At 29.9% G+C, this 13675-nt stretch overlaps 1 protein-coding gene across 12 annotated transcripts in view; it reads left to right on the top strand.

Annotated features, from left to right (window-relative positions):
- LOC129920663 (plasma membrane calcium-transporting ATPase 3) overlaps nucleotides 1–13675 on the top strand; it is a 147318-nt gene that overhangs the window by 77589 nt on the left and 56054 nt on the right. The window contains exon 1 of one of the 12 annotated variants that reach the window (XM_056002107.1): nucleotides 7970–8111. The exons of the other annotated variants lie outside the window; for them this stretch is intronic. The gene's annotated coding sequence lies outside the window, so the exon portion shown is untranslated. Of the gene's footprint in view, nucleotides 1–7969; nucleotides 8112–13675 lie in introns of those variants that run through there. 12 annotated transcript variants of the gene reach the window in all.

Below are 13675 nucleotides of genomic sequence, written 5' to 3'. Positions count from 1 at the left end.
TTTTTTTTTGTATATCTTCAAGTTAGTATAGAAATATTTACGACTCGTATAGACTCTGTATTTTATTTAGAGTGATCGCCATTGCTCTTCTACCTGTTGTAATGACTGGGAAAATAGCCAACAACTATTAAATACAATCTCGGAGGCATCTAAAACTTTTTTTTTTTTTTTGTATAGGTACATAATACATATATATTTGTCTTTGTAAGACAACATTCTCTTGTTTGCTGTATAAATAGTGTATTTGGATTTAATTTAAAAGTTAACTAGGTAAATACTTAAACCATAGCAACATTTTATAAGATTTGAGACACATTTTGAAAAGGTTGGGTTGGATAAGCTATTGGCACCTGCTGTTTTGAAAACAAAACAAGAAAAAATAAACTTAAACATTCGTTATCATTTCTTAGCTGGGTGCTTTTTTTTCTCATCTAAAATTCCTTTGCAAAATTACACCATAAAAAATGTCTTAATTGGTTGAGTGTTTTGTTTTATAAATTAATCTATTGAGGTAATATTTTCGTCACTTTTCTGATGTCATCGTTTTAAGGCTTAAAAGAATGCTTCAGAAAATAGTTCATCATCATTATAGTCAAATTAAGCAAAAGTGACAGGACAGTAACAACCCATATTTTGACATATCTGTCAGATAGAAAGTTGAAAGTTGGAAGTTTAATAAAATTGAATTAAAATTCACATTTAAACGGCCATTTTCAAACTTTAATGTAAGGTCTGTTTGGGTACTGCCCAATTTTTAACAAAAATAATGTAGGTATAAAACTACACAGTTCCAGAGCATGGTATAAAAAGACAAGGTATGATCATTAGAGCAGCCATCTTACAAAATGGGGTCATAAGGTTTTGACGTTTGGCATTTGGCACAGTCAAAAGCAACAACAATTTCCAAGACAAATTTGTTTACAACAACAATTTCAATGGGCTGGGCTTTCAAAACCTTAAGTAGCCATAAGTTTTGACAGTTCTCGATACTGAGTTTTTTCTAATGATCATACCTTCTCTTCTTATACCATGGTTCCAGAGAACCCAAACAGGAATTGGGTTAAAAATGTTGAAAAAAGTAGAAATATTTCTGTTTTAGGAAGTACCCAAACAGACCTATAGAGGCTATAGTTATACTATCTCGAGATTTATTCTAAATCTACTCAGCTTTATCTCGGATTTAGCGTAGGTGGAAACATAGTATTATCCATATAAGACGCTGACATTTATAGCCTGTTTTCAATAGAGCCTAAATAAGATAATTTCGAAAATTATTGCATTTCGAATGTCAGAAAAAAAAAATTACACTGGTCAACAAAATTAAACTTTTTTTTTGTTACAGAAACCAAGGTATACTTTTCTATAGGATTTTGGTGTGCTGAGCTCAAATCCGAAGTCAAAAAAATTCTATCACATCACGTTTTTGAGATAATCCCGTTAAAAAATCGAAAATGCCGCTTTTTACCAGTTTTCGAGATTATTTCTTAGCTTTTGGTTATTTGTTTTAAATAAATTTGTAACGGTTTCTAATAGAACTAAATGTTGTCTTTCTAAATCCGTTTAAATCTTTTAAAAATCTCTTATCTTCTTTGAGAAATCTGAAATTGAAATCAACGTGTTTCGTATATCTCATATTTATTTACTTTTAATAGCGAATCTCGAAAAGTTCTTTGCCAATCGCTTTCAAATTTTGACACAACGTTCCATTTAGAATCTTCCAAGTTTTTATATTTGCGAAGGTGGTGAATCGCAGTGAGATACATCAAAGCGTGACCGTGTCAGATACTTATACTAAATAATTACTAGTGAGAAAATTAAAATTTTTTTTTCTTGTTAAAAACAAGATAAGAACTTACTGGAATGTAAATGAAACGTTGTGTCAAAATTTGAAAGCGATTGGCAAAGAACATTTCGAGATTTACTATTAAAAGCAAATAAATATGAGATATACCAAACACGTTGATTTCAATTTCAGATTTCTCAAAGAAGATAAGAGATTTTTAAAAGATTTAAACGGATTAAGAAAGACAAGATTTAGTTCTATTAGAAACCGTTACAAATTTATTTAAAACAAATAACCAAAAGCTAAGAAATAATCTCGAAAACTGGTAAAAAGCGGCATTTTCGATTTTCTAACGGGATTATCTCAAAAACGTGATGTGGTAGAATTGTTCTGACTTCGGATTCGAGCTCAGCACCCAAAAAACCTATAGAAAAGTATATCTTGGTGTCTGTAACAAAAACCTTGTTGACCAGTGTTATTTATTTTGAAATTTGAACTGACCTTATTTGACAAATCTCGACAAACTCAGAATCACCAAAACTGTAGTTTTCGGTCATAAGTACCTATTAAAAATTTATAAAACCGGAACAAACAAAATAAGTACATAATAACAGACAAACCAAATTATTTAAATCACTTGAGAATTATTTTTTTCTTTTAATTGACCAATTCCAATCTTATTCTATTTAATCTAAAAGCTTTTTAAGTATCCAATTTCAAAATAAATATTTTATTATTATAATCGGGTGCAACATTACCATTTTTTTTTTTTTTCGTTAAAGTGACATATTCTAAAGAAATAAACAAAAAATTAAGCATTTAATTATTCATTAAAACATTATTTCTTTGCAAAAAAAAAAAAAACAATAACCCTAGCCTTACATTCATTAACCCCATTAAGCAAAAATCGATTTGTTCATTTAGAGGTACCTAGTCATTTCAATTAAATGTGTTTACTAGCTTTATTTTTTTTTTATTTTGCTTATTTTTTTTTTTAATTCGTTTAAAATTTAATATAAACATATATAAAACCATTTGCTTGTAAATAAAAACAACTATGGAACAAGCTGGCTTGGTTTAATTATATATAGAAACATAGAACTTAAATTTAAAGTTCTATGTTTTTTTTTCTTATATCGTTAAGTTTTTTAATGATTGTGAATTGTTCTTGTTATTTTTTAAATAAAATCGTTAATATTAAAATTAAGTTTAAAAAATTATTTTGAATTATTAGTTTATATTTATTTTGACATAAATTATTCTCTTGGTTACCTGGGGTCTCCATTTGATAACAGGAATATCGGCCTGTAATCAAATAATTCAAGACCAACCAACAATCCATCCGAATTTGTGGCCATGTATTAACATTTTGTCATCAGTTCCATGTTTCCGTTTCCAAGGAGTGGTGATTTACTTATTGGTCAGGTCAAGTGAAGTAGTGTCAGATGACAAATAAATCCGCCATCTTAATTTTTGTTATATACATATGTTTATAAATGTTTTGTTTTTCTGAGAACGAGATGGCGCTAAGATCATAACTTTATTTTTAGTTCAAATTCTGAGTACTAGCTCACCTACATATTTTTATTATTTGTAAGAAAAGAAGGGATATATTTACAATTTACCTCCGCTTTCAAAGCACTTATGCAATTTTTCATGACAATGATACTTTTGGAGGTGTTGTCAATTACTCGCAAGCCTGGCCTCTTCCGAGGTGGAGACTGGGATTTGAACCTTGACTTCTGGTGCCATAGTCCATTGCACTAATTATCACGCCAGATGAGTACAATATTACAGTCGTATTTTTTAAACCAGTTCTAACTTAAACTAGAGTCTAAAGTTATTCCTTCTTTTAAGCTTTATATTTTCTCCTGTAGCTTCTTTAAAGCTTTATAAAAGCAGAGGGGTAGACTTGCGTTACTAAAATTGGGCAGTTGAACGTGACTGCAGAAACGCTTCGGTTGGGGAGAGCATTAAAGACTATAAAAATCTTCGTTAAATCTTCTTCTTGGCAAATCTCAAGTCCAAGAAAATTAAGAGGACAAAAAATTAACACATTTTCTCGAACTGTTTAAGAGAAAGAGTAGTAAGGATTGTTCGAATTTTCACAAGATCTGCATTTAATCGAAAACCGTAAGGATTTGGGATGAACAAGTTACCAAATTCTGAAAGGCCTTGAGTTGGCCTATCAGCATATTTCGTTTTACCCATTATTTTTGGGACACCCTGTATAATTGCAAACCCTTAAAAAATTAAATTATAATTCATTTGTTTTATCGATAAATGCTTTAATGAATAAATATATGCTTTTGATAATAAGATTTAAATATTTTGCAAAATTTGTAAAACATTTGAAACTTCAAAATTTGTCTTTTCACCCTGCTGTGGCAGTCCAGACACAAACTAATATACAAAATGTGCTTCAAGTTATCTCTTCACACTCTGGTCACTAAAACTAATTAAAAAAAAAAAAAAAAAACACTTTTATTTATACTCATTTGTGTGTTTTTTTTTTTTTTGTCTAGTTTGTTGGCTACAGATGGGGAATTCATCGCTAAATATCGCAATCGATAGCGGGAAGACGAAGACTGCCCATGACAGCAGCGACGTTGTTGCCCGATAGTGACGTAGAACCCTAGAGTGTTCGTCTCCTTGATAGATATTTAGTAGTGACTTTTTTTTCGCACAACTGATGCGATAATCTTGTGACGATAATATTATTTTTAAGTCTCTGAAGGCAACAATTATCTTCACAATTTGTTGTCGTAGACGATTTAATTAAAGATTTGCATTAAAGACATCTTAATAAAAACTATTATAATTCACAATCTGTGTGACTTAAATTAGCCAAACAACAAACAAATGTCATTATCGCAATCGCATTACTGTGTACTTTTTTTTTGTGTCATTTAATTTTTATCATACTTTACTTAGTTTTGGTTATTTATTGTAATTTCGTCATTAAAGTACTATAAACTACTCTCTGTCAAGTAGTGAGTAGCTTACGAAATGTCAACAGTACGTGTATTTTGTTGTTTTGACAAACGAAAAATTGTAATTTTTTTTCGAGGTTTTTTGCTGATGATTTTTCAGTTAAAGTGTTTCTCTATATTTATGAATATGTATACAAATTGTTTTGAGGTGTTTCTATTTATATATGACACATGCCTGGGGTGTTTTTTTGTATAGTGTGTAAAAATCAAATTGCTCATCTACTATTTTACACTAGTACAATTTTAATTTATATAAATAGATGAATATTATCTAAACAAAAAACATAAAAAAAAAATGTTAAGGGGATTTGATTCATCGTTTGAATAATGGAAGCTTCATTTAAAAATTATAGTATTTTTGTATCCGTCTTATTTCATTTAGTTTGGTTCAAAAAAATAATTCATTAATTTGCATTTGTTTTTCTGTATGAATGCTTTCAAATAATAGTGGGTTATCTTTTGACATTTATATCTATAATCAAATGTGTGTCAGTTGTCAGATCGTAAAAACAAGTGATCAGACTTATGTCCTCTTGGCTCCACTCGGGGATTCGCTAATTCTGAAGGTTTAACTACATTGGCTCAGAAAGAGAAAAAGTATAAAAAATGTGAATATTTTCAAACGTATTTTTTATAGTTTTTCCGGGTGGACAACTTTAAATAATGATGCAGAAAGCTTATTTTTTTTCTAAAAAAGAGGTATACAAACCTCTTTTACACAAAAAATTTGTGCTAGTGAGAAAAAAAAATATTTTACTTTTGAACTTTTGGTGTATGTAATTACAGCTTGACATTCAATATAATAGTTTTAATTTCTCTCTTTCATTTCATCTTAAATAGCCTATCCTATACGCACCCATTGTTAAGTTATTTGAAATCTCTTACTTTCCACGCCCTGGGGCTGTTGCACTTTCTGATTAGTCAATCTGCACTGGTGAAGAGGTAAACAAAATTTTTTTCCAATGCTAATTACAAAAAAAAAAAACGTTTGTTTACTCCTCACGCGGGTGATAAACTGCTCATGAGTAGAAATCTAGTACAACAACTACATATTCCTATTCCTAGTTTTTAATCTGAATCTAACCTTTGTGTAAAACTTTTTTCGAATGTTTTCACTTTTTCGTTTTTGTGGCTAATGTAGTCGAGTCTTTAAAAAAAGTGTGTGTACACATTAGTGTGTGCGTAAATTCCTAAAGTCATGTTTTCGGAGTAGACAATGCCCTAGACCTAAAGTTAATACTATGCTTCCACCTACTCAAAATCCGAGATTTAGCCAAGTAGATTTAGAATAAATATCGGGATCTATTCTAAATCTAATTCACTAAATCACGGATTTGGGTTCACCTAACCTAAATCCAAAATTTTCAACTACCCTTAAACCGAGTTTTAGAATAAATCTACTCACGGCCATATTATTCACTAGTTTAAAAAATACATCTGGATGTACCTAAAGAACTTGAAATGTCAAAAATAAATCCAAATCCATGATATTCACTATCACATAGAGAAAAAAAATTGTCATTTTTAACTATTTTTTTTAACTATTTTCATAGTTAAAATCGGGGTAACTATTTTGGATTTGGATTTATTTTTGACATTTGACATTTTTACATCCAGATGTATTTTTTAAACTAGTGAATAATATGGCCGTTAGCTAAATCTCGGATTTAGGGCAGGTGGAAACGTAGTATAATACTACGTTTCCACCTACCCTAAATCCTAGATTTAGCTAAGTAGATTTAGCATATATCTCGAGTTTTATTCTAAATCTCGGATTGTAAGTAGTTGAAAATCTTAGATTTAGGGTAGCTGAACCCAAATCTGAGATTTAGCGAAGTAGATTTAAAATAAATCTCGAGATTTATTCTAAATCTACTTAGCTTAATCTCGGATTTAGCGTAGGTGGAAACATAGTATAAGGCTCTACTTAAGACGAATTGAACAAAAATAAAATTTTAGTTGTCATCAGCCCTTGCCTCTAGGGTCATACTTTCGCCATACAAATTTGTATCACCAAAGCCTTCAAAAACGGTAAAAAATGACAAATAATTAAAAGAAGGTGTGTTTTTTATTACCACCTGGCTTAACTGAACAAAACAAAAACGCTTCGGGTTTTAACCTAGAATCTCCCGACAAACAATTTTGGTTCTATAAAGCTTTATAGATGCAATTGTTGCTTCTGTAAAGCATTATAGAAGCAAAATAATTGTTAGTAGAGCTTGGCAGCATTGTATATTGAATGTTCCAAAAACAGCAGACACAACAAAAATTTAGAGTTGTCATACTTTTCGCTTTCGGGTTTTTCTTGTTTTTCTTTTTCATGAAAGTTTTACAAAGAGATACAAAAATGTATGCTAGCAAAACTAGTTAAATACATTTTGTCATTTTAAACGTCAGTTTTCACGTTTGTAAACAAATTCTAAACAATTTATGACAAAAATTAGTTGGGTAGCACAGCTTCAAAACTGTTCAAAAAGTTAAGCCCAGAGAAATCTCCGGGCTAAACAATTAAGGCCGAGGGGCTAAAGTAAGTTAAGACCGATTGTAATAAAAAAACACACCTATTGTGACGTCACCATATCGTTCCTAAATGCAATGTTAAAATGTACAATAGTTAAATTACATTACATAGGGAACTTTTTGTTTGTTTTCATTTTTTAAATTATTTTATTTATATATTTTTGTTTCAATTTGCCTAGAATTCAATTTGAAAGAATTATTTCAATAGCAAATTAATTCTTTCTTGACAATTTATTCATAAAATTGATCTCAAACAATATTTCGTTTTGACAGATCAACAAAATGTAACATTAGTCGTTCCAAAATAAAAGTTGAAATTTTCTAACAAAAACAACAACAACGTTTTGTTTTGACACAACCACCAGAGTTAACTTTATTATTTAAGCCTGTTACGCAGATCGCGCTAAATTTTAGCCGAAATAAAATTCCCATACAAGTTATCGATAATTTGTACGGGATCCATTTTAGCTTGGCTAAAATTTTTTGATAGTTTGTATAAAAGAACGCGCCACTGGCAAATTGTCACTCGTGTCAATTTACCATAATCAGTGCTGCACCCATCAATCGCATCGTATAAACACACAACTCCGAAAAATTAAGTAAGATCTCTTGGCATCACTTTTTATTTTCCTGTTTACAGCTTCAAGCTTCAGCTGTCATCGGAAAAAAAAAAACAGCTGAAATCAAACTGCAAAACGAAACGATCGAAAAAGAAAGTGTGAATTTATAAATAGTCGAAGTGTTTTGTGTTTGAATATAATTTTTGTTTTATTTTTTTTTGCCAAGTGATATTTTATCACTAAAAACAGTTACATGTAAGCAAACTTTGTTCAATAATTTATTTATAAATTATTTTTGTTCATAATTTACAATGCATTTTATTACATATATTTTATTTATTATTGTCTATACAAAAAAAAACACGTTTATTGAAGCAACAAAAATATTTGACGCCACAGAACAGATTCCAGAGCCAGAGCCAAAGCACCGGAATGTTGAAAGATGAGTTGGTTTTGGTTGGAAGTTCTGTTGGCTGGTTAATGGTTGATTTTTTATCATGAAACTGAGGTAACTTGCGTTTTGTTGATTCTTATGTGACATTATAATTAAATGAGTCACTTAAAAAGATTCCCCGAGTCGAGTCGAATCGAGTCGTTGATGTTGTTGATTTACGGCTTTGGATAGGTAGCAATGAGTTTAATTTCTGGCGCTAAATGCTCTTTATGAAAAAAAAGATTAAATTCAATTTATATTGGAATTATTTTGATTAGATTGGATTGGCCAAGTCCAAGTAAGCTAAACACCTTGGGTAATATTTTGTATGCGACAAACAAACTTGATCATTTCACTATTCCATTCCAATTGGAGTTAAATTTTCTAGTCCACAAAAAAAGAAAATATTTATATTTCTCTCTTCTCTTGGTGTCCTTAACCTTCCCTCCTCCATCTTATTTTTTCTTACACGTTGCTCCAACTGGGGTATGACATACCCCAATCATAAATATTTAAAAACTATATTGTTTTCATAAAATTAATTTTTTATTCATCATTTATATTTTTAGTACACCGATTTCAAATAATATTTTTCACTCAAACAATTAAAAAATAAATACTTTCTACACAAAAAAATTATTTAAAAATTATACTTAGAGAAAAAATTTCGTTTTACAAATTTTTCTGGGGTATCTCATACCCCAGAGGGAGGACGGAAGGTTAAATCTTTCTCTTAAAATAACTAGTGTTTTAAATGTATAACTTTTGACTTAGATTTGTTTAAACTAAAAATCCAATTAGAACCAGGCGCAAATCTAGAAATTCGGTTTGCTGGGGTCACAAGTAGGGTTGCCAACCGTACTCTAAAAAAGAGTATTGTACTCTATTTCACGTATGTGTACTCTATAATCTATAACTCTGATAGAGTACGTCAAAATACTCTTTTTTTTTTTACGTAAGGCCACCACATAAACATCCTAACGTTTACAAATTGGTGGATAACTTTTATATTTCTAAAGATAATTGAATGAAAAAGAAACCGAGGCTTAAAATATTCGACCTTATAATCAGTGTTGCCAGAGCCGGCTATTTATCGCCAAACAGGCTCCTTGAAATTTTAACTCGCTCCTTTAAATTTTGATTTTCGATTTATCGGATTCTGGCTCTTTTAATTTCGAACTTGGCGATTTCAGGCTCCTTTAAAATGAAAGCATTTTACAGAAAAAATCCACCAAAAATGTGAATGTGACAACCAATTTGCATACATTTTTGATTTGATTTTCATTTAAAATATAATTTTACGCCCGTAAATGAGCATGAAAACCAAAATATATCAACAAAATGAAAAAAATAATTACACTTGAAGTCTGATAAGCAAAAGTTGTTTGAAAATTGCATGCCACAAAAATTTTTTGCGTTTTTTTTTTTTGAATATTTTTGAAAGCGGCTATTTATGGCTCCAAAATTTTTCAAAATCGGCTCCTTGCCTCGAAAATACTCTGGCAACACTGCTTATAATTACTAAATATGAACAATTGTTTTTAGAGAGTACAAAACACTATAATTTTGGTAGTTGTTTTAGTATGACCTACTTGTTTTGTTTGTTTCTTAGTCAGACTTAAAATTAAATTTTTTAAATTCTGTTTTGGAATGAAATTGATTTAAAGGAAGGAGTAAGCTTTTTTCAAAATATTAAACTTTGTTTTTTTTTTTTTAAATAGAAAAATATAAAACGCAACTGATGCTATTTTTCTTGATTTTCCAATGTTTGAAGTGGTGTAACTTTTGCTGTTTTCAATATACTAATTCATCGAAATGAAAAATTTATAGAATATTAATAATATACAAAAAACGGTTTTAAATATTAATTAAAGAAAAATGTTTAAAAAGGATTTTTTACTTTTTCAGAAATATTAGTTTAATTTATTTTTATTTCAAATTTTGTTCTCTATTTTACTTTGTTTTTGTTTAAGACCTCAAGACATTAGATTTTTTCTTGTAAAAAAATTAAGGTATTTATGTTTGAGATGAGCTTCTTATTTCTTTTTATTTCGATAAATTATAATGGTAACTGCAAAAATTGTGAGCTATATACTATCTGTTCTTACAACTTCAGCATTCACTGAGAGAGTAGAGTATTTTGGGTCATGAATATGAAGTGGTGAGATGAGAGGAATAGGGCTGCATTGAAATTGATCAAAAATTAGCTCTTAATTTATATGAATTTTGAATTTCACCGTTTAGAGTTATACCTACACATATTTAAAAAAATAACAAAAATATTGTTATATATATTGTTATATTTTTAATAGTTTTGTTTTAATGTTTAAAGTCTAGTATATAAAACGACCTAATTTAAGCTAACATACAAAATTCTATCCAGAATCTTAGATCAAATGTATTTTCGAGAAGATTCTGTATAATAGCCAGCATACTTATAAATAGGCAACTTGATTTATTTTATTAAGAAGTTGTTTTTAGAAAAGAACATTTTCAAAGTCGTTAGAGCCGCTTTTTAAAGAAATTGAAAAATCAGGATTCAAAATATAGTTAGTAGGGTAGAGTTGCCCATTTTCGGCCGTCTCCAGTTTTCGGCCACCTTTCGGAAAATCGTTATAACTAGGGATTTCGTCGAGTTTATTCGAAAATTTTGCTCTTATGCTGTTGTCTTATATGTTAGAAAAGCAAACGAGCGAAAATTTGGAGTAAACCCCTTTGAAATAACAAGTTATAACGATTTTCCGAAAGGTGGCCGGTAACTGGAGACGGCCGCAAATAGGCAACTCTACCCAATGCCATTATGTAGTAAGTGTTTATCAACAAAGAAAATCAAATTCCTGTTTTAAATAATATATACATATTCTTTAATCTAAAAAAAAAAATAATTTTTCAGTATTAAATTGTTTTGTCATTTTGAACAAAATCAGAAGAAGCTGCACTCACGGCCATATTATTCACTAGTTTAAAAAATACATCTGGATGTAAAATTGTCAAATGTCAAAAATAAATCCAAATCCAAAATAGATATCCCGATTTTAACTATGAAAATAGTTAAAAAATAGTTAAAAATGACTATTTTTTTCTCTGTGTGATAGTGAATATTATGGATTTGGATTTATTTTTGTAATTTCAATTTCTTTACATCCTTTACTAGTGAATAATATGGCCGTTATACATTATACTAGTTAAAATAAACGGGGACACCTTTTTAATTTAACTGTTTTTTTTTGGAACGATTTTCCGTTGAAGACAATCATTTTAAAATTATGTAAGTTTTTTTTTTCAATATTGAATCAAAGTTGTCCATACTACATTTAACATTGCGTTTGCAGTTGAATATTTTTATCAGAATCGCAGGGACCGGTTTTAAGAAAATTACCTATATTTTTACAAAGTTCTTACATGGAAGGTACCTACCTTAATAATCGTTCAACTGTTTGAAAAGCACGAAAATAGCTAAGAAACCTTATGTATATGTGAATTTTTGATCATATGATTGAAATTTAAAAACTAAACAAAACACTACAACAAAAACTTAGAGCTATTATCACAATTTATTATCACAGACTTTAATTTATGGCAACACTATATGCGCAGCTGATATTATCGATGTATTCTCGATGGTTCATCGTTCGGTTAATTTTCTGCTGGATGCGCAGAATTTCCAATGTGTAGCGGGTGGAGATGCGGTTCTCCTTTTCTAATATTTTGATGTTACCGAACCGATAAACCATCAAGAAGACATCGATATTATCGATAATAAATAAAACATAAAAGTTTAGCTAAAAAATGTTTTTCTGCGACAGTCGTGTCTTGGGTAGAATTTGCCTGGCGCGCTTCACTATAAAAAAAAAACTTTGAAGTTTCGATATATCAATGTTTCGAAGGGCGATGTTTATTTTGGAAACGTCGAACCATCGATGTTTTTTCTACGATGTTTGCATGTAATGATGGTTATTTCATGTTGATTGCTAATTGTACCGGCACACAAGTCCGTTTGGCCCGGTCACCCTCCAGTTTTGAGCTGTGACTGCATTTTGTTTGAATTTTTATGACTTTTTTCAGCGGGTTCAGCGGGTCTGGTTCCTGGTACATGACACTTTTTTGTTTTGTGTTGCGGGGATGACAGCGACAGTGCCAGCACACAAAAAAAAAGTTGTATGTACCTACTTGTACTTACCTAACTATTTATTAAATACTGCCTTGAAAAAGCTGATTTTTTAGGAATAAAAACTGCACTTCATATGTCTCTAGAAACAAACATTTTGATTAAGCTAAAAGCGATACTGACTCTGGTAGTAGCTTGGCATATTTTCGATAACGGATTTTCAAAAAGAAACTTGCAGCAAGTTCTAAAACTAAACAAAACTGATGAAAGAGTAAAAACCAGTTAACTTTGACATTATTATTTGTACATTTTAAACCAAAAATTTAAAGGTATCACGGAAAAGACAAATTACATAATAATACAAAAAAAACAGAAAATCCCGCTAAGTAAACTATTGATTGATACATACAAAAGTAAAGAGAAAAATAATTTTTGCACTATTGCAACTCTATGAACTTTACGACCAGGGTCCACAGTAAAAACAGCACAAGTCCATTCCAACTGATTCCGAGAAAAACGCATTTTAAAATTTTGTTCTCCATACAACTTAATAAAAGGCATATCATTTATTTATTTTTTTTTTAGCAAGGCTTCAATTTGTTTTCTTAAAGTAAGGATGCCATCAGTAAATACTACAAACACTCATTACTAGTTAAGTTTTGAAAAAGTGGACATGTTCCTTTTTTCCTCTGGACCTTTCAAATGGTAGTGTTGATATTATGCTAGTTGTATTAGTGCCATTCAAGATTGATTTAAGCGCGGTTTTAGTTGGTTGTTCATTTTCTGTTTTTTTTTTTCGTATTTCTAACACAAATCTAAGCTTTCTGCATCATTTGAAAAGTTAAAATATGTATGAAAATTTTACTTTTTGTAATTTTTTACTTTTTGGCCCAATAATGACGGCGGGCCCTCCGATTATCCTTTGTAGATATTTTTTCTTTAAATAATGGTAACCTTTTTGTCTATCTCATCACTCTGGTGTATCTAAGAAACAAAAAATTAGAGATTCCGGGAAGAGTGATTCGGCCGAATACAGAAAATTCTTGCCTTTTGACGTGTTATGACCTCTCTTATTGTATTGTATTGCATGTCGCCTAAAAGTTAGGAAGCATTTTCTTTCTTTTTATTTACGAGTGCGAGAATATTTTCAGAAGTTGGAATTGTTTAAAAAAAAATTCTCAAAAATACCCAAATAACTTTTTTTGAATAAAAAAAAATATGTTTAAATAATAATAATTCTTTCTTATACTCGATTTGATATTCGCCGAATATGTCGAA

The sequence above is a fragment of the Episyrphus balteatus genome, chromosome X (genome assembly GCF_945859705.1).
Source record: "Episyrphus balteatus chromosome X, idEpiBalt1.1, whole genome shotgun sequence".
In the NCBI taxonomy this organism is placed as follows: Eukaryota; Metazoa; Arthropoda; class Insecta; order Diptera; family Syrphidae; genus Episyrphus; species Episyrphus balteatus.
This window is presented reverse-complemented; position numbering and strand designations above follow the sequence as displayed.